Raw genomic sequence first — 18,413 nt, 5'->3', positions numbered from 1 at the left:
TCTTCCCAAGACATCACCCGGGATCTATAAGTACAAACACATAAACTCAGCACTCATCCTGTTGTGAACCAATTGTATCTATCCAATTAAATTGAATGGTGTATGGGGCTTGGTAATACATGCAGTAAAACAGACAAAGGGCAACCACACATGGTAGTGGACTGGGATTAATCAGCCTGCTAACATTAGAAAGCAAAATGATAAAATGTAAACCTCTATCAAAGCTACAATGGATAAAAGATACAATGAATAAAAGATACAGTGTTAACAACAACAATCCCAGAGGCTCGAACAGATAGTAATTAAAGCGGACATTCAGTCATTTTTTCATCTTTCCATCTATTAAATCTCTGCCCTTGTTGTTTTAACTCTGGGTAGTAGTTTTTTTTCTGCCAGTAAATACCTTATTTAGTCCACTTCCTGTTTCTTGTCTGGTCATTATCCTAGGCTTATGACATCATTCACAGCTCTCTCTCTCTCCCTCTCGTGAGAGTTTGCCAGGAAAGGAGGCGGTGAGTCATAAGAGGGCCAATGAGAGCTGTAGAGCTGGAGGTGTGCCTCTGTTTGTCTGTGTAAATCCAAGAAGTGAACAGGCAGCAGCTTCAGCTGCCCACAGTTAAAATGGTTGCAGCCAGACTCAGTGGGGGGAGATTTCTGCAGCATATTTGGCAAGTACAGAATCACAGAATATATAAAATAATATTCAAAGTGGTTGTAGGGAAGCTTCAGAATGGCAAAGATGTTTTTATTACAAATTATGTGAGCAGACTGCAGTTCCTCTTTAACCACTTCAATACCAGGCACTTAGACACCTTCCTGCCCAAGCCAATTTTCAGCTTTCAGCGCTGTCGCAAGATGAATTACATTTGCGCGGTCATGCTAAACTGTACCCAAACAATTTTTTTATCATTTTGTTCCCACAAATAGAGCTTTCTTTTGGTGGTATTTAATCACCTCTGCGGTTTTTATTTTTTGCACAACAAATAAAAAAAGACCGAAAATTTAGAAAAAAAACAAGTTTTTCTTTGTTTCTGTTAAAACGTTTTGTAAATAAGTACGTTTTCTTCTTCAATGACGGGCACTGATATGGCTGCACTGACGGGCACTGATACGGCCGCACTGATGGGCACCGATGAGGTGGCACCAATGAGGTGGCACTGATGAGGTGGCACTGACGGGCACTGATGACGGGCACTGATGGGCACTGATAGATGGCACTGATGGGCACTGATAGGTGGCACTGGTATGCGGCACTGATGGGCACTCATAGGTGGCACCGATGGGCACTCATAGGCGGCACTGATGGGCACTCATAGGTGGCATTGATGGGCACTCGTAGGTGGCATTGATGGTTACTTATGGGTGGCACTGATAGTTGGCACAGATGGGCACGGATGGGCACTGATAGGTGGGCACTGATGGGCACGGATGGGCACTGACAGGTGGCACCGATGGACACTGATGGGTGGCACTGATGACACTGGTTGTTTGCAGTGATGCCCATAAGGGTGGCATTGCTGGGCATCACTGCAACATAATGGTGCCAATCAGTGCCCATTTGTGGGCACTGATTGGCACAGATTGGGCACACTGGGCACATGTGGATGGCCATGGGGTACATACCTGGCCATCCACATGTTGCCCCCTTCCCTGGTGGTCCTAGTGGCGATCCCTGGTGGCCAGTGTGGTGATCTGAGGGGGGGCTGCGCTGATAAACAATCAGCGCAGCCCCCCCCCTGCCAGGAGAGCCGCCAATCGGCTCTCCTCTACTCGCGTCTGTCAGATCAACGACTCTTCCTATTGACAGCGTGATCAGCCGTGATTGGACATTGGATTTTATCATCCAATCATGTGCAAGCTAAAATGCTGTTTTTTTATTTTCCATGCATGTCCCCCTCAGATCTACAGCGACTGCACTTGACAGTGCACTTGTAGTGCAAAGTGGATTTGCCTTTCGTAAATAACCCCCATTGTGTAGAGTGTCAGTGTAGCGTTAGTGTAGTCTGAGTATAATGTGACTATAGTGTGAGTATAGTGTAGTGTCAGTGTAGTGTATCAGTATAGTGGGAGTATAGTGTAGTGTAGTGTTAGTGTAGTGCAGTAGACAGTGCTGTATACCCCCATTTTTTTATTGGTTGCTGCGTTTTTTTGTCCCATGCCTGCCCCCTTTGTGGAGCTGTTATCTCCCAGCCCACTTCCCACAGCTTAGCTATGTGGGCCTTTTTTGAGCACATGTGCAGCTGCAATCTTTGCCGCAAGCAGATCAAGCATGGCAAAAACACCAGCTATTTGGGTAACACATGCTTGCAAAGGCATTTAACCCCCCACCACTCTGCCTGTTAGCAAGAGCATAACACCTTAAAGCCACACAAAAAGGACGCAATTCTTCTCCTCATTTCTTACCTTTCACGTCTACCCCCACTATATCTCATGACCTTTCAGCAGCCTCCACTGACAGGGATAATGGTATAGCAAAGAGTGTCACAGATCCTTGCAACATGTCTGCCAGCAGCACACTGCCAGCGGTAGAGTGTAGCAGGCAAATTTCTCTGCCTCAGCTGTTGCATCAAAGAAAAAAAACACACTCCCTGCCACCCGCAGGCCCAGCGTCTAAATTCCAGCTTGTCAAATTTGCTGGCTCCTGCCTTTCCATCTGGTTAATTTTGCCCCTTCTGTGAATTTGCAGAATGTGATGTACCACAATGGCAGGTTCCCAGTTGCTATTTCTTTGCACGTAAGGCCATTCAAGTGTACCATCATGTGGAACGCAATGTTTTGGCATCATTGAGCAAGGCAATCAGCAGCATGGTCAGAGACAATATATTTAGTTCACAGCACACTGGGTAACTCTGGTTGCAACTAGGAAGGATGCAGGACAGGGCTCAGTGCTGGAGTTTGTTTTTCTGCCACATTCCCATACAGTTAGTGGTGATGATGTGAAATTTGTCAGCTTCACCCCCTCCTCCTCCATGCCCTACTCTGCTGAATAGTCCTATGAACCATCAGTACTCCTAAGCGTTCATAGGGGCTATTCAATGAGTCAGGCTAAAAGATGCCATGCAGTGTTTCAGCTGGTCTGTCTTGGGTACAGGAGCTACACTGGAGCAGAGATTCTTTCAACTCTCCAAGGTACAGGCCCAGAGGTGGTTCACACCATGGAAACTTGAGGCGGGGGGGTGGTGTGCAATAATGGCACTAACCTTCTGTCAGCCCTGCAGCAGGGAAAGTTGACATGTGTGCCATGCCTGGCACATGTCCTAAAGTTTGTAGTGCAGCGTTTCTTAAACAGGTACTTAGGGTTGCAAGCTCTTCTAAGGTAGGCCAAAAGAGTCTGTAGACATTTCAGGCGGTCATACACAGCCAGTGTTGGTTGGCTGAAATTCAAAGGGAATTCCACCTGCCTGTAAAATGCCTGATTTGTGACACCAGGTGGAACTCGACTTTAGCAAGGTTGCAGCTGCTGCACATGCAGCAGAGGGCCATCAACAAGTACCTGTGTGAGTATGGCAGAGGGACAGGCTCAGGGGAGCTCAGATTTTTTTCCCCACACTAATGGCTGCTGATAAAGGATGCATGCACTGTACTGTCACCATTTTAGGAGGTGACAAGGATGGTGAGCCATGACAATGCAAGCATCAATGACACTATCCCTCTTGTGTTCCTGCCGGAGCATACTCTGTATGTCATTATGGACAGGGCACTCGAGGCAGAGCAGCAAGAGAAAGAAGAAGACTTCCTTTTCTCTCAAGGCCCCCTTTATGCAGACACCATTCTTGCAACGCCACAGGACACACAATAGCAGAGGGAGGGGGGGGGGATCCTGGCAGTTTTGGAGGCATTGAAGCAGAGGACAAAATACATCAATCTTAAGGGATGGTTTTCAATTACCAGAAACCTTAGGAGTAGTATGTGGCTGGAGGGAGGCAGTTCCAGATAGTGTAACCCTCAGTGACCCAGAGGACTCTGCTTCTCATGCCTCAGCAAACTTGCGGTACATGGGCTCCCTTATTCATCAAAGCCTGCAAAGGGAACCGAGAATTTGTGGCATCAAGGAGAAGGATCATTATTGGTTGGCAACCTTCCTTCCTTCGTTACAAGGGGAAAGTCGCAGAACTCATCCTGCCCTCGCAGAGGGAGCACAGGATGAAATATCTTGAGGACACTTTAAAGAAGAGTTTATGTAACACCTTTCCAGACTCTTGTAGGTTACAGTCTCTTGGAAAAGGTATTTTTGAGGCTTCTGTTGGTCAAAAGAGGGACAGTGGAGAAGGGGGCTAGCCTAAGTGATGCATTTAAATATTTTTTAGTTCTCGGCACCCAGGGCGGTCAGCTTCCACATCCCATCGACAGCATCTGCATCATATTGTGGAAGATTATCTAGGGCGAAAACAGACATGGAGAGCTTTCCAATAAACAATCCACTGGGTTAGTGGGTCATGAGAATAGACCAGTAGCCAGAACTTGCCCAGTATGCAATTGAGCTGCTGAGCTGCCCTGCAACCAGCGTGCTTTCCGAACAGGCATTTGGTGTTGCTGGAGGTTTTGTGACATATAAAAGAGTGTGTCTGTCTACAGAGTCAGTTGACTGGCTGACAAAATGAATCAGTCTTGGATTAGCAGCAGCTATCAAGCCCCTGATGCCGATTGAAGAAAGAAATTGACTGCAAACCAATGTATTTGAAGTCCATTTATTGAAAATTCCATACAAATAATGACACACACCACAGTTACAGAGCCGGAACAGAGGTGGACTAGTTTCACACAGCTACACTGTGCTTAATCATGATGATTAAGCACAGTGTAGCTGTGCGAAACTAGTCCACCTCTGTTCCGACTCTGCAACCGTGGTGTGTATCATTATTTTTAATGAATGGACTTCAAGTACGCCGGTGTGCATCCAATTTCTTGCTTCAAGCAGTCCTTCACGGCAAGCGAGCTAGGGTTTTGTTTAATTGAATTGCATGTGGAGCCACTTACCTGGAGCGGCGATCAACTTTGTTGTTCACTTCCCTGATGCTGAATGTCGCTGATTAAATGTTTTTGGGATCTGGAATCTCTGCAAGACTCTCTAGGCTGCCTAGTTTTGTGGGTGTTGATTTTGTCTTGCAGAAATTTGTTGGTATAGGTTTCATGGGCACAATTAATACCCAAGAACCATTTTTTCTGCACTGGTTTGACAGGTGCATATCATTTAAATTTTTTACAAGGCCGATTCTTGCTTTCATCAAGAGTACCTCTATAGGGTTATGGTGTGAAGGCACCACCAGCACCCAAAGCCCAATTTTCCGGCACCTGTTTGACAGGTGCATATAATAAAAAAAATTGACAGAAAGGCCAATTCTTGCGTTCATCAAATGTACATCTATAGGGTTATGGTGTGAAGACACCACCAACACCCAAAGCCCAATTTTTCTGCACCTGTTTGACAGGTGCATATATTATTACATTTTTTACAGAAAGGCCAATTCTTGCTTTTCATTAAGAGTACTTCAGCCATTTCCTGCTCTCTCTGGCGGTGTGTTCTCAGAGCATTCCACTGGGAAATTTTCTCCTACTTTCACTGGTCTGTAGATTAGTGGTGGCTTCAACGGCAAAATGAGTTTGCCACTAAACCCCAAACCATTCCTTAATGGCCTTACTGGTGAGCCAGTAATGGTGAAACTGAAGTGGGGTATGAAATACAAAGGATACCTGGTCTCTGTGGATGGCTACATGAAAATGCAATACAGAAGAGTATATGGGGCATTGTCTGTCTGGACATCTTGGAGAAGTTCTAATAAGGTGTAATAATGTATTGTATATACGAGGAGTAGAAAAGGAGGAAGAAGATGGTGACATGAGAGAATAAAGCAATTACCAAATTAGGTTTTTTAAATTTATTTTGAAGCTTCTCTTTTAAGGTTATTGTTGGACATTACCGTATTTATCGGCGTATAACACGCACTTTTTTCCCCTTAAAATAAGGGGAAAATCGTGGGTGCGTGTTATATGCCGATCCCCGCTATTTTGTGATCTGTCGGAGCGATCGCCGCGATCGCCGCCGACATTCACATAGCTTGTATTTTTAAACATGGCGCCGCGGAGTTCGGAGGGACTCGGCGGCGCTCGTTCAGCTGAACGAGCGCTGCCGAGGACACAGTGACTGGGCGGAGCCGAGATACACATAGCCGAGGCTTCTCGGCTATTCTCGGCGCCGTTCACAGTCACGCCCAGTCCCGCCATTGGACCTGTGTTATGTCCATCATAGGGACTGGGCGTGACTGTGAACGGCGCAGAGAATAGCCGAGAAGCCTCGGCTATGTGTATCTCGGCTCCGCCCAGTCACTGTGTCCTCGGCGGCGCTCGTTCAGCTGAACGAGCGCCCCCGAGTCCCTCCGAGCTCCGCGGCGCCATGTTTAAAAATACAAACTAAACGTTTGTATGTCGGCGGCGACAAGGCTGCACGGACCACTGGGGACAAGGCTGCACTGGGGCAAAGCTGAACTGGGGCAAAGCTGCACTGGGGCAAAGCTGCACTGGGGACAAGGCTGCACTGGGGCAAAGCTGCACTGGGGCAAAGCTGCACTGACAAGACTGCACTGGGGCAAAGCTGCACTGACAAGGCTGCACTGGGGCAAAGCTGCACTGACAAGGCTGCACTGGGGCAAAGCTGCACTGACAAGGCTGCACTGGGGCAAAGCTGCACTGACAAGGCTGCACTGGACACTGGGGAAAGGCTGCAGATGAACACTGATGAGGCTGCATTGATGGGCATTTAAATGTAAGTTTTTTTTCCTTAAACTTCCCTCCTAAAAGTTTTTTCCTTAAAATTCCCTCCTAAACTTGGGGTGCGTGTTATACGCCGGCGCGTGTTATACGCCGATAAATACGGTATTTTTCTTAACAAAACATACAAAAATCACACAGGTGCAGAAAAATTGGGCTTTGGGTGTTGGTGGTGCTTTTACACCGTAACCCTATAGAGGTACTTTTGAAAAAAATCTGTTTATTTTTTAGTTTCAAAACAAACAGATTTTTTTCAAAAGTACATCTATAGGGTTACGGTGTGAAGGCACCACCAACACCCAAAGCCCAATTTTTCTGCATCTGTTACTTCTATCCAAAGTCTGCAAAAGAGACACCAAACTTTATCTTAAAAAAAATTGTTAATCTTGGCCTGAGTGTACTGTAATTTGGCTTCTTGACATAAGGTTTTCTCGCTGTGGTGCAAAAATTTGCTATTTCCATTCAAATTCTGCCAAAAAGACACCAGAAAGTATCCAAAAAATCTTTAGTCTTGTTACGAGTGCACTAAATTGTGGCCTCATTATATAGACCGGCTCCCCAAGCCGTTGTTTACAAAAAAAAAGTAAGCTTGCTGGGAAAATCAATTTAAATGTCTTTTTATTTCTGTATATATGTCAGTTTTGCTGCAGCAGGTTTATACATGGTCCAGATGTGCCACTTTACAGGCAAACTAAGGGGCCCCTCCAGCACTATCTTTAAAGGAATGTTTCATTTTTATTGTTTCACTTTAAGCATCATTAAAATCACTACTCCTTTAAAAACAATCTTTTTGAAAAAAATTTTCCCCAGGGCAGTACCCAGGCCCCATACCCTTTTTCTGGCCAATAACTTGCATATAAGCCTTCAAAATGATCACTTTTGATTTTTCAAGTTAATAGGGTTCGTGGTTTGGGTACAAACTTTTGCGATGTTCGAGAGTTCTGGCAAACTGGGGGGGGGGGGATTCAGCCCAACTTCAAAGAAGAGTTAAATGTTACAATATACAATAGTGGTATATATATATACTGGGGGGAGTGTACTGTCTATTTGTTATTATTGCGTTGATTAAGGAGCCATCTATTAGGCTCCATTCACACCATGGCATTTCCAGTTTGCGGGCAGAATCGCAGCAATTCTGCTTGTGATTTGGAAATGCTGCAAATCCCAGGATGCATTTGAGATTCCCCTTACTTTGAATGGTACCAAATCGCGTTGTGATCTTGCCGCGATTATCGTCCAAGGAATCACAGTAAAATTGTGGTAAAATTGCTCAAACAGAATCAAGGGATGCCCGACACCCAAAAGAAGTAATTGTACTTCAAAGTAAAAGGGATAGCAAGGGCGTCCCATGATTTTTGGCATTTCCGAATTGTGTGCAGAATCGCGGCGATTCTGCCCGCAAAACAGAACGCCATGGTGTAAATGGAGCCTTAATTGTTCTCTTCAATTGCAGACTAATTCTTTTTCAGAAAAGAAAAAGGAAGTGTGATGTGTTTTGTGTTTGTTAATAACGTTTCACCCTCACATGAGTTCAGAGCCATCTTAGCTTTCAGAAGCCCACCAGTGAAGCTCTTTTTCCCTTTGATACATATATGCTTTATTAGAAAACTTTCTACAGAAGTAAATTCCATTTAGAATGATACACAACACTGCTTCTGTCAGTTTTGTTAGCTATCTGTCAGCTAAGAGTTAGTGGAACAACATACAGTATCTCACAAAAGTGAGTACACCCCTCACATTTTTTAAAATATTTTATTATATCTTTTAATGTGACAACACTGAAGAAATGACACTTTACTACAATGTAAAGTAGTGAGTGTACAGCTTGTATAACAGTGTAAATTTGCTGTCCCTTCAAAATAACTCAACACACAGCCATTAATGTCTAAACCGCTGGCAACAAAAGTGAGTACACCCCTAAGTGAAAATGTCCAAATTGGGCCCAATTAGCCATTTTCCCTCCCCAGTGTCATGTGATTTGTTAGTGTTACAAGGTCTTAGGTGTGAATGGGGAGCAGGAGTGTTAAATTTGGTGTTATCGCTCTCACTCTCTCATACTAGTCACTGGAAGTTCAACATGGCACCTCATGGCAAAGAACTCTGAGGATCTGAAAAAAGATATTGTTGCTTTACATAAAGATAGCCTAGGCTATAAGAAGAAAAAGCTGTTGTCCAAGCTTTAAAAGAATTTGGGTAGATCCATGCCGGAGAAAAGGCCGGATTTCTGATAAAAGAAAGGAGAGGATTGTGTGGAGATTGTAACTGATATTTGGTTTTTAGTTTATCCCAGAGAGATAAGAAGTGTTTAGTTATGGGATTATGAATTTTAAAGCGGTCTTTAGGATCAAGCCATAATAAATTTGATATTAATAGAGGGTCATTTTCTGAAGCCTCTATAAATACCCATAATGGGATTTCCTGTTTTGCATGGTATTTGGACAGACTGGCCAAATGTGCTGCTCTGTAGTAGTTAGTAAAATTAGGGTATCCCAGGCCTCCTTTATTTTTGGGAAGATGTAGTGTGTGTATAGGTATACGTGGTTTAGAAGAGCCCCATATAAACGAAGTTGCTCTTTTTTGTACTATTCTCAAAAAATAGGAAGGAATTGGAATAGGGAGGACTCTGAATAGATAAAGCAATTTGGGTAGAATAGTCATTTTGATTGCATTAATCTTCCCTATCCAGGATAAAGGAAGTTGCGACCATTGTTTTATTAGATTTGTGATCTGTCTTAATACAGGAGGATAATTGGTTCAGAATAAGTCAGAATGAGATGCTGTTAAATGAATTCCAAGATATGGGATTGATTTTTCTGCCCATGTGAATGGGAGTGCAGCCCTAGCCGGGATCAATTCCATGTTTGTGAGTGAAATATTAAGCACTAGGCATTTCTTAGGATTAATCATAAGGCCGGATAGGGCTGCAAACCCATCAAGAGCTGGTATTAAGTTAGGACCAGAGACCTGTGGTGATGATAGAAAAAGTAATATATCGTCTGCAAATATACATAATTTGTGTGTAATACCTCCTACTTCAATGCCAGTTATAGTTTGGTTTGTTCTGATGTATTGGGCCATGGGTTCGAGTATAAGGGCAAATAATAAGGGAGATAATGGGCAACCCTGTCGGGTACCTCTTTCGATATTAAAGGCTTCAGATTTGTATCCAGCATATTTTATATAGGCTTTGGGTTTATTATATAATGCTTTGATCCATGTTAAAAAGTGGGGTCCAAAACCCCATTTTTGTAATGAATATTGCATATATTGCCAGGATACTGTGTCAAATGCCCTCTTAATATCGAGAGATAGAAAACATAAAGGGATTTTCAGTTTTTTAGCAATATGTGCCAATAACACTGCCCTGCGTATATTATCGCCTGCCTGTCTATTTGGCATGAAGCCTACTTGATCTCTATGTATTCATTTTCCTATAATGCTATTGAGGCGTTTTGCTATTATTTTTGCTAATAATTTAATATCGAGGTTTAACAGAGAGATAGGCCGATAATTCACACAGGAAGTATCATCAGAAAGGGGTTTTGGGATCATACAAACAATTGCCATTAGTGTTTCTTGCCGAAAAGAATGTCCATCTAGAAGTTTGTTCAAAGTTTCAGTGAGAATGGGAGAGAGTATTTCTGAGAATGTTTTATAGTATAAAGCCGAGTAGCCGTCTGGGCCTGGTCTTTTGTTAAGTTTTAGGTCTTTTATGGCGTTAGCAACTTCATCTATAGTTATAGGCTCATCCAAACTGCTTTTTTGATTCTGAGATAACTCAGGTAAGGTTATTTTTGAGAAGAAGGATTCAGCCTCTGTAGGATTAAATTCATTGTTTGTCTTGTATAAAGTTGCGAGATGTGAGTGAAATTTATGGACTATTTTAACTGGATTACAAGTGTAAACATTTTTTGATAATTTCAAACGTATTGGTTTGAAAGATTTGTTAGTTGAATTTAATGCCCGAGCCAAATATGTACCTGGTTTGTTTGTATTCATGTAGAAATTGTGTTTGGAGCGTTTGAGGGATTTATCAACTGACTCAGTGAGAAATAGATCGTATTCCAATCTAGATTTTTCCAGATGAGATTTTGTACTCTGAGATGGATTATCTTGAAATGATATGTAGGCTGCATTAAAATTGAGTTCTAGTTTTTTTGCTAGATTTTTGCGTTCCCGTTTAAATAGTGCCATTTGTCTTTGTATTGTACCACGCAAGACAGGCTTATGAGCTTCCCACAGTGTTATTGGGGAGATGTCTGTTGTATTATTAATTGATATGTATTCCTTTAAAGCTTGTTCAATGGCCATCTGATGTAGTGGGTGTTTGAGCATTATGTCCGGTAAGTACCACGTTGGGTCATGCGCTTTTGGTATGGCTGAGGCTATAGTAGTGTATACTGCATTATGGTCAGACCACGGAATCGGAATTATATCTGATGCAATAATTTCTGGTATCATTCCTATTGTTAGAAAAATATGATCTATTCTGGTGAAGGTTTGATGAGGGTGTGAGAAATAAGTGAATTTCTTTTTCATTGGGTTACTTTCTCTCCATGAATCTACCAGATTGTATTTGGAAAGAAGTTGAGAAAAAGGTAATCTAGAGGTTATTTTGGATGGTGTAAAAGGTGATTTATCTAGAAATGGGAGGAGGACCTGGTTCGAATCCCCACACATTATCACTGTTCCTATTTTGTGTGTATTAGTCACTTGTAATAAATGTGAGAGGAATGGTGTAGGTTGTTTGTTAGGAGCGTAGTAGGAAATCACCGTGATTGCTGTATCCATTATATAACCCATGAGTATCAGGTATCTACCTTCTGGGTCTTTAATTTCTGATGATAAGGTGAATGGTGTGGATCGGTGAAATGCAATTAGAGTTCCCCTTTGCTTGGTACAGGCAGAAGCCGTGTAAATTTGTTGATAAAAAGGAGAAATATATTTTGGAGTAGAATCTTTGGTGAAGTGTGTTTCTTGGAGGCATACTATGTGAGCCTTCTTGTTATGGAAAGTACGGAAGGCTTTGGTCCTTTTTTGAGGGACATTTATTCCCTGAACATTCAGGGAAAGTATATTCAGTGGTGCCATGGCAATAGATCAAATAGTTTTGACTTACTTTTTGTTATGCAGAGCTGACTGCGCAGATCAACCTGTGTGGACTGAAGAGATGAATAGATAGAAAAGAAACCAGTGAATTCTGGAGTAAAGAGTAAACAAAAAACATATGAGATTAGATGATACATTGTATAAATTATTTTTTGCAAGTAATCACAATTTACCCGTGAAAGAGAATAAATATCTCTCTCAGGGGAATAAGTGCCTTCGTCACACTACCACATAATATGGTTGGGAGAATGAGGAGGGCTAATGGGGGTACACGGATCTTCCGCTTACAGGAGAGAAGTGCTATGTCAAAAGACATCAAAATGATGTTTCATTAATTGGAGTGCAGAATATAGTTTTTGTTGAAATTATTTATTCCAGGGTGGTTGTATATGGTTAGTCTTGCCCTAGGCTAAATAATTCAGTTAGAAAGGTACTGTTAATAACTTTGGTATTGATGAAGATAGTTTGAATTATTTTGGGATTTTAACCCTTTTAGAGTAAACAATTACATATTTTATTCATATGCAACTGTTTAGATATGTTAACTCATAAAATTGAGGTTGTATTGCTTCAGATTAGAATAAACAAAAACATAATTCTAGGAACTAGTTAGGTAATAATATATTTGTTTTAAGAAAAGAAAGAAAAAGCTTCCATTACTTCTGGATTATTGAACATATTTGTCCTAAAAAGTAATAAATCTATTGTTATTACCTGATAATATATAACTGAACAAGAATTTCCTTATTTCACTTATATATTCTAAGGCTATATGAATCAGAAGTAATAAGAAATATAACTGGAATGTAACATGATCCCACACAGTGTGTGACTATCAGAATGCAGTTACATTCAGTTATAAATATAGGTTTTTTATAGAGAACCATCTCTTAGTATAATAAATGAAGAGATATCAGGAATTAGGATGTCAGTCCATTGAATCTTCTTGGTCCATGGATGATGTGGCATAACGGCCTCTTTTGTGAGAATGATGATTCCCATTTTGTTCTGAAATTTTCTGGGTGCTGCCTGAAGGTGAAGATGATGCCATTCTTCTGCGTGTGGGAGTGTTGCTGCTTGTGGGTTCTGTCAGATTTAATTTTAAAAGGGTTTGTTGTAGTTCATCTGCTGATCTGCTTCTGTAAATTGTACCTTGGTAGTTAAATCTGACTGAAAAGGGGAAGCCCCATTGATACATAATGTTGTGGCGTTGCAGTTCCATTAGTTGGGGTTTCATGGATCGTCTTTTAGTAATAGTAAGTTGGGATAGGTCAGCAAAAATTTGATAATTGTGTCCTTGAAAATTAAGTTCCTTTTTTTCTCTTGCAGCAATTAGTATTTGTTCTTTCGTTCTGTAATAATAACATTTTGTGATTATATCACGTGGGGGTCCATCTTTCTTTTTGGCTGTGAGGGCTCTGTGTACTCTGTCCAGTTCTAAACGTTCAATAGGGATATCTGGCTTTAGTTCTTGTAATAGAGCAGTAATAGTAGATTGCAGGTCTGTCACAGTTTCAGGTATTCCCCTTATGCGTAAGTTTGAACGTCTGGCTCTATTTTCGTAATCTTTGAGCTTAGTTTGAAGTATTAAATTCTCTTTTTTTAATTGTTCCAATTCTGTTATATTTTCTTGGGTTGTAATTTCAATTTCATCCATTTTTATTTCTAAGGCTGCGGTGCGGTTTCCCAGCTCTCTTATTTCTTTGGTTAGGCTTTTTGTTATTTGGTCTGAGGTTTGTTTTAAAGCCTTATGAAGCATCTTTTCAAATTGTAATAATATTACTGGGGGTGCTGAGGAGGCTTGTGGAGAAGTTTGTGAGAGGATTTGTTCTGTATCTGACTCAAATGGAGAGTCTTGCTGTGACATTTTCTGTCTGTGAGAGCGCCCTGATGCTGTATCTTGTGAGGTGACTGAAGCTGCTTCAGCTGCAGTGAGTGCCTGTGAGCTCTTTGTGAGGTGATTTTTATTTCTGCCACGGTTTCCTCCCAGTACCATATTTCCTGCCCAAACTTTCACAGTTTGTTCCCTGGGGCAAAAAAGGTTCAAATGGATACCTTTTGAGCCTGCAGGCTCCGCTTTGTCCTTCTCTTCTCTCCTCAGCGGTGTGGAGCTCTAACAATGCATGTCTGCTCCGCTAGGCTCCCTTTTTTTTTTTTTTTTTAATGAATGCAGTTTTATCTTTTAGATTTAGCGGGCGTTCTGTAACTTGTGTTTGTGTGTGCTAATAATGACTGAGGTGTATTTTTATACAGTAAATTATTAGGAAATGTATGGTTCTGGGGGTATTTTACAAAACTGTTAGATAACAAAATGAAACTTGGAAAAGAGGGGCAAAATAACAAAACTGTTCTGGGCATCTGAGGTTAAAGGGTGCAGAGCAGGCCCTGACAGTGAAAGGGTTAAAGTGTATCTAAAGTGAAAACAATTTTCCATTTTGTATAGAGTGATAATGGATAAAACTGTCAGTTCTGTTTTGTTTTGTTTTGTCAATCTGTGTAGACTCAATAAGAAGCAAGGTTGATCTTCTCTTATACCTTGTCACCAGCAAAAGTATCCCTGCTGGAAGATTTCATCTCTATTTTGGAGGCAATTCAATATTTTGGATTTCCCCTCACTTTCAGTCTCAGTGATGATAGTCACCAGGACAAATAAAGAGGAGGAATCTCACCAACAGGGACATAGGCTCTAATCCCTCACTATGGAAAGAGATGGTGTTTGTGCTTGACTCATGGGCCTGTCAGAGACCGCTCCATGAATCTGTCAATAGGATTGCAGGAGTTTCCATACTGCATGGCCAGGGATATTTGTAATAGAGTAGGAAAAACCTGATGGAGCACTGAGAGATTAGTTCCCTGTTAGGTTTGATTTCCTTTTTATTGACAGTACACAGCAGTGAGAGGATCCATATCTGCTCTTTAGTCCAATAGTGGCTTTCGAATCTGTCCACTGCCATGCACTGTCAATGACTGGCAAGGGGGACCTGATGAGGAACTAGTCTCAGAGTTCCACATCAAGCTCCACCCACTGCCAATCACTGGCAAATCAGACCTAAAGGGGGACTATTCTCCCAGAGTTCCCCATACGTTCTGTCCTCTGTCAGTTTAGTGTGATGAATCATCATTGATTGCTAGGACAACCTTTATCCTAGTAACCAATGAAATAAATGTAAAACACATTCAAACATATTATCAAAGTTATGAACACACAACAATCCCCCCCCCCCAAATGCCAACTTTGAGTTATTGAGTCTTATTTACTGCCGGTATGCTTATCTGTGAACTGGCAGTAATTATTTTGTAATCTGTCCCAACCATAAAGAAAGATGCTATAAGTATTAGTAGTAGTATGAAGTACCTGATTCTGACATAGGTGACAGTACATGGTACTGGTGTAAGGTTTTCATAAATTAGGCACAGATCCAGTAGTGTATTTAGGTTTTGTACTGCACTAGGCCTGACTAAACTCATGCACCCCCTAATTTAAGTATGACCCACCCCTTCCTATTAAGGCCACACCCTTTGCTGTTTAAGACCCACCCTGAAATTTTCGAGTGGGGACACTAGATCTGAGGGCCTGGGGGGGGGGGGCAATGGATTCCCTTAATTTGCATAGATTTCCTCTCACTTCCTGTTTGGCTATGGGGCAGGAAGTGAAGGGAAATCTCTGCAATGGACAGGGATGGTAAAAAAACAAACTGACATGGGCTATAACCCTCCCTTATTCTATCCAAAATGATAAAAAAAAAAAAAAGTGTTGCCATTAGTTCTACTTTAAGCACACATTTCTGATAATTTTATGGAGAGGACTAAGCAGTGCGGCCGCTTTATGGGGCACTGGACTAATTTGCCTCTCAGCCCAGTCCACCCCATAAGACTAGCGCTACTTGTCGGCCTAGGCCTGGATACAGCGTTGCACAGACCATGCTAAAAGGGCCATACTGCCAAAAAAGTGACTTTACTGAATTCCCGATCGTTGTCACTCTACACCAAGAAGTGCCTGAACAAGGACCTGCATGGTGGCATTACAAATCATTATTAAATGAAAGCAAATACATTTTCTTCTATTATTAATCATTATTTAATTAAATACAAACTGTAATGGCTAATTGCACCTGTTACAGAAAAAAAATAAAAATAAATGAACCATTGGTGCAAAAAAGCAAAAAATGTCCATTTATTATGTTTTTGCATTAAAGCCTGCAGGGTTTCGCAACTGTAGTCAGGGTGCAATGCTTTGGCTTCTGCAGACTTTTCCTCCAGGGCAGGTCCATGCCCAGTAATGAACCTTTGGTTATCGGGCTGGAGGAAGTCTCAATGGACTATGAATGTAGAAAAGTTACCACACGTGTGCTCCATTGAGAACTACAAGTTCCTCTGCTGTGGTAGTTATTTTTCATTCAGTGAATGAATGAGGTGGATGGTGGGTGGAGCAACACACAGCTGAACTAAATTCAGATAGGGCAGGAGCTGATGGAGAGCAGAACCTCACAATTCTGTAAGAAGGGATGGTTTGAAGGTGGGGGCTGTGGACTTTCATGTTACACTCTAAATATGGATGTAGACGAAACATGGTCAGAAAGGTGGACTTAGCTTTTAAAGCCTCTGTGAGATTTTAGTAATTGGGGTTCAAAAATTGAAAATGTATGTACTGCAGTTGTTGGAGTACTGCTTTTAATAAAACTTGTATGCATTTTGATGCTTTAATGTTGGTAAACTGTTCTATGTATTCACAGTCTTTATCTAATTTTTTTTTTCTAATTTCAGGACATGACCTCTATATTCTTTATGGATAAAATCACCTGTATTATCTGTATTATAATCTCTGAAATATTTTGAATCACAACCTGAAAGGATATAAGATTATTTTAAAGAAATATGTAATGATTTTAAAGAAATAAACAATGATTTTAATGAAATATACATGATTTTAACCACTTCAGCCCTGGAAGATTTGGCTGCCCAATGACGAGGCCATTTTTTGCGATTTGGCACTGCTTCGCTTTAACTGACAATTGCGCGGTCGTGCGACGTTGTACCCAAACAAAATTGACGTCCTTTTTTCCCACAAATAGAGCTTTCTTTTGGTGGTATTTGATCATGTCTGCAATTTTTATTTTTTGCCCTATAAACAAAAAAAGAGCGACAATTTTGAAAAAACAATATTTTGTACTTTTTGCTATAAAAAAAAAGCAAATGTTTTACTCAGTTTAGGCCGATATGTATTCTTCTACATATTTTTGATAATAAAAATCGCAATAAGCGTATATTGACTGGTTTGCGCAACAGTTATAGCATCTACAAAATAGGGGATAGATTTATGGCATTTTTAATTATTATTATTTTTTTTACTAGTAATGACGATGATCTACGATTTTTATTGTGACTGCGACATTATGGCAGACACATCGGACACTTTTGACACATTTTTGGGACCATTGGCATTTATACAGCGATCAGTGCTATAAAAATGAACTGATTACTGTGTAAATGTCACTGGCAGGGAAGGGGTTAAACACTAGGGGGCGATCAAGAGGTTAATTGTGTTCCCTGACTGTGTATTCTAACTGTAGGGGGAGGGGACTGACTATAGGAAATGACAGATCATGGTTCCTAGCTATTAGTAACTCAGCTATTAGCAACTCATGAACTCTCTCTCCTCACAGAACAGAACAGGGATTTGTGTGTTTACACACACACGTCCCTGTTTTGCCTCTTGTGCCCGCGATCACCCGTGGCCGGCGGTCATCGCAACCGTCGGTCACGAGCATCGGCACCCCCCCCAGTGCAGCAGGCACGCGCGCCTGCTATTCCGCTTACGGCCACCGACATACAGTTACGACAGTTCACGGGTTCGTGCCGACCTGCCGCTGTATTATGACGGCGGCTGGTCAGCAAGTGGTTAAAGAATAAGTTCACATTCCTACAAAAAATAATAAATGCGCATCTTTTTGCAGGTAAAAAAAAATGTGCATTTATTATTTTGGTAATAGAAGCCTGGAAAGCATTGCACCAGTGATCATAAGATGCAACACTGGGAACATGTTACATGTTCTACCCTAAAATTGGGTGGAACACGTAACATGTTCCCAAAGTTGAACTTATCTTTTAAAGAAATAATGAATAAGATGATTTCAATGAAATATAAGATGATTTTAAAGAAATATGCAATGATTTTTAATGAAATTTCAAGAAGATTTTAATGAAATATAAAATGATTTAAGGAAATATAAGATTATTTTAATGAAATACAAGATTATTTTAATAAAATTATAATGATTTTATTGAAATATACAATGACTATACAATTATTATATACAATGAATTTAAATAAATATAAGATGATTTAATGAAATATATAATGATTTAAATGAAAATTAGATGATTTTAAAGAAATATATAATACATTTAAAGAAATATAACATTATTTTAATGAAATGTATAATGATTTTAATGAACTATATGACAATTTTAATGACATCTGCAAGGATTTTAATAAAATATAAATTGTTTTTTATTCAGACAAAAGATGATTTTAATGC

The 18,413-nt window shown here is 40.9% G+C and overlaps 1 protein-coding gene and 1 pseudogene across 1 annotated transcript in view; both read left to right on the top strand.

Annotated features, from left to right (window-relative positions):
• Window positions 1-18,199, top strand: part of LOC141148373 (uncharacterized) — a 397,492-nt gene extending 379,293 nt beyond the window's left edge. The window contains exon 14 of the mRNA XM_073635792.1: window positions 16,639-18,199. The gene's annotated coding sequence lies outside the window, so the exon portion shown is untranslated. The remainder of the gene's footprint in view (window positions 1-16,638) is intronic.
• Window positions 5,596-5,848, top strand: LOC141147556 (small nuclear ribonucleoprotein F pseudogene; annotated as a pseudogene).
• Window positions 18,200-18,413: the final 214 nt, after the last annotated feature.

Source organism: Aquarana catesbeiana, linkage group LG06 (genome assembly GCF_042186555.1).
Source record: "Aquarana catesbeiana isolate 2022-GZ linkage group LG06, ASM4218655v1, whole genome shotgun sequence".
NCBI classification, from domain to species: domain Eukaryota; kingdom Metazoa; phylum Chordata; class Amphibia; order Anura; family Ranidae; genus Aquarana; species Aquarana catesbeiana.
This window is presented reverse-complemented; position numbering and strand designations above follow the sequence as displayed.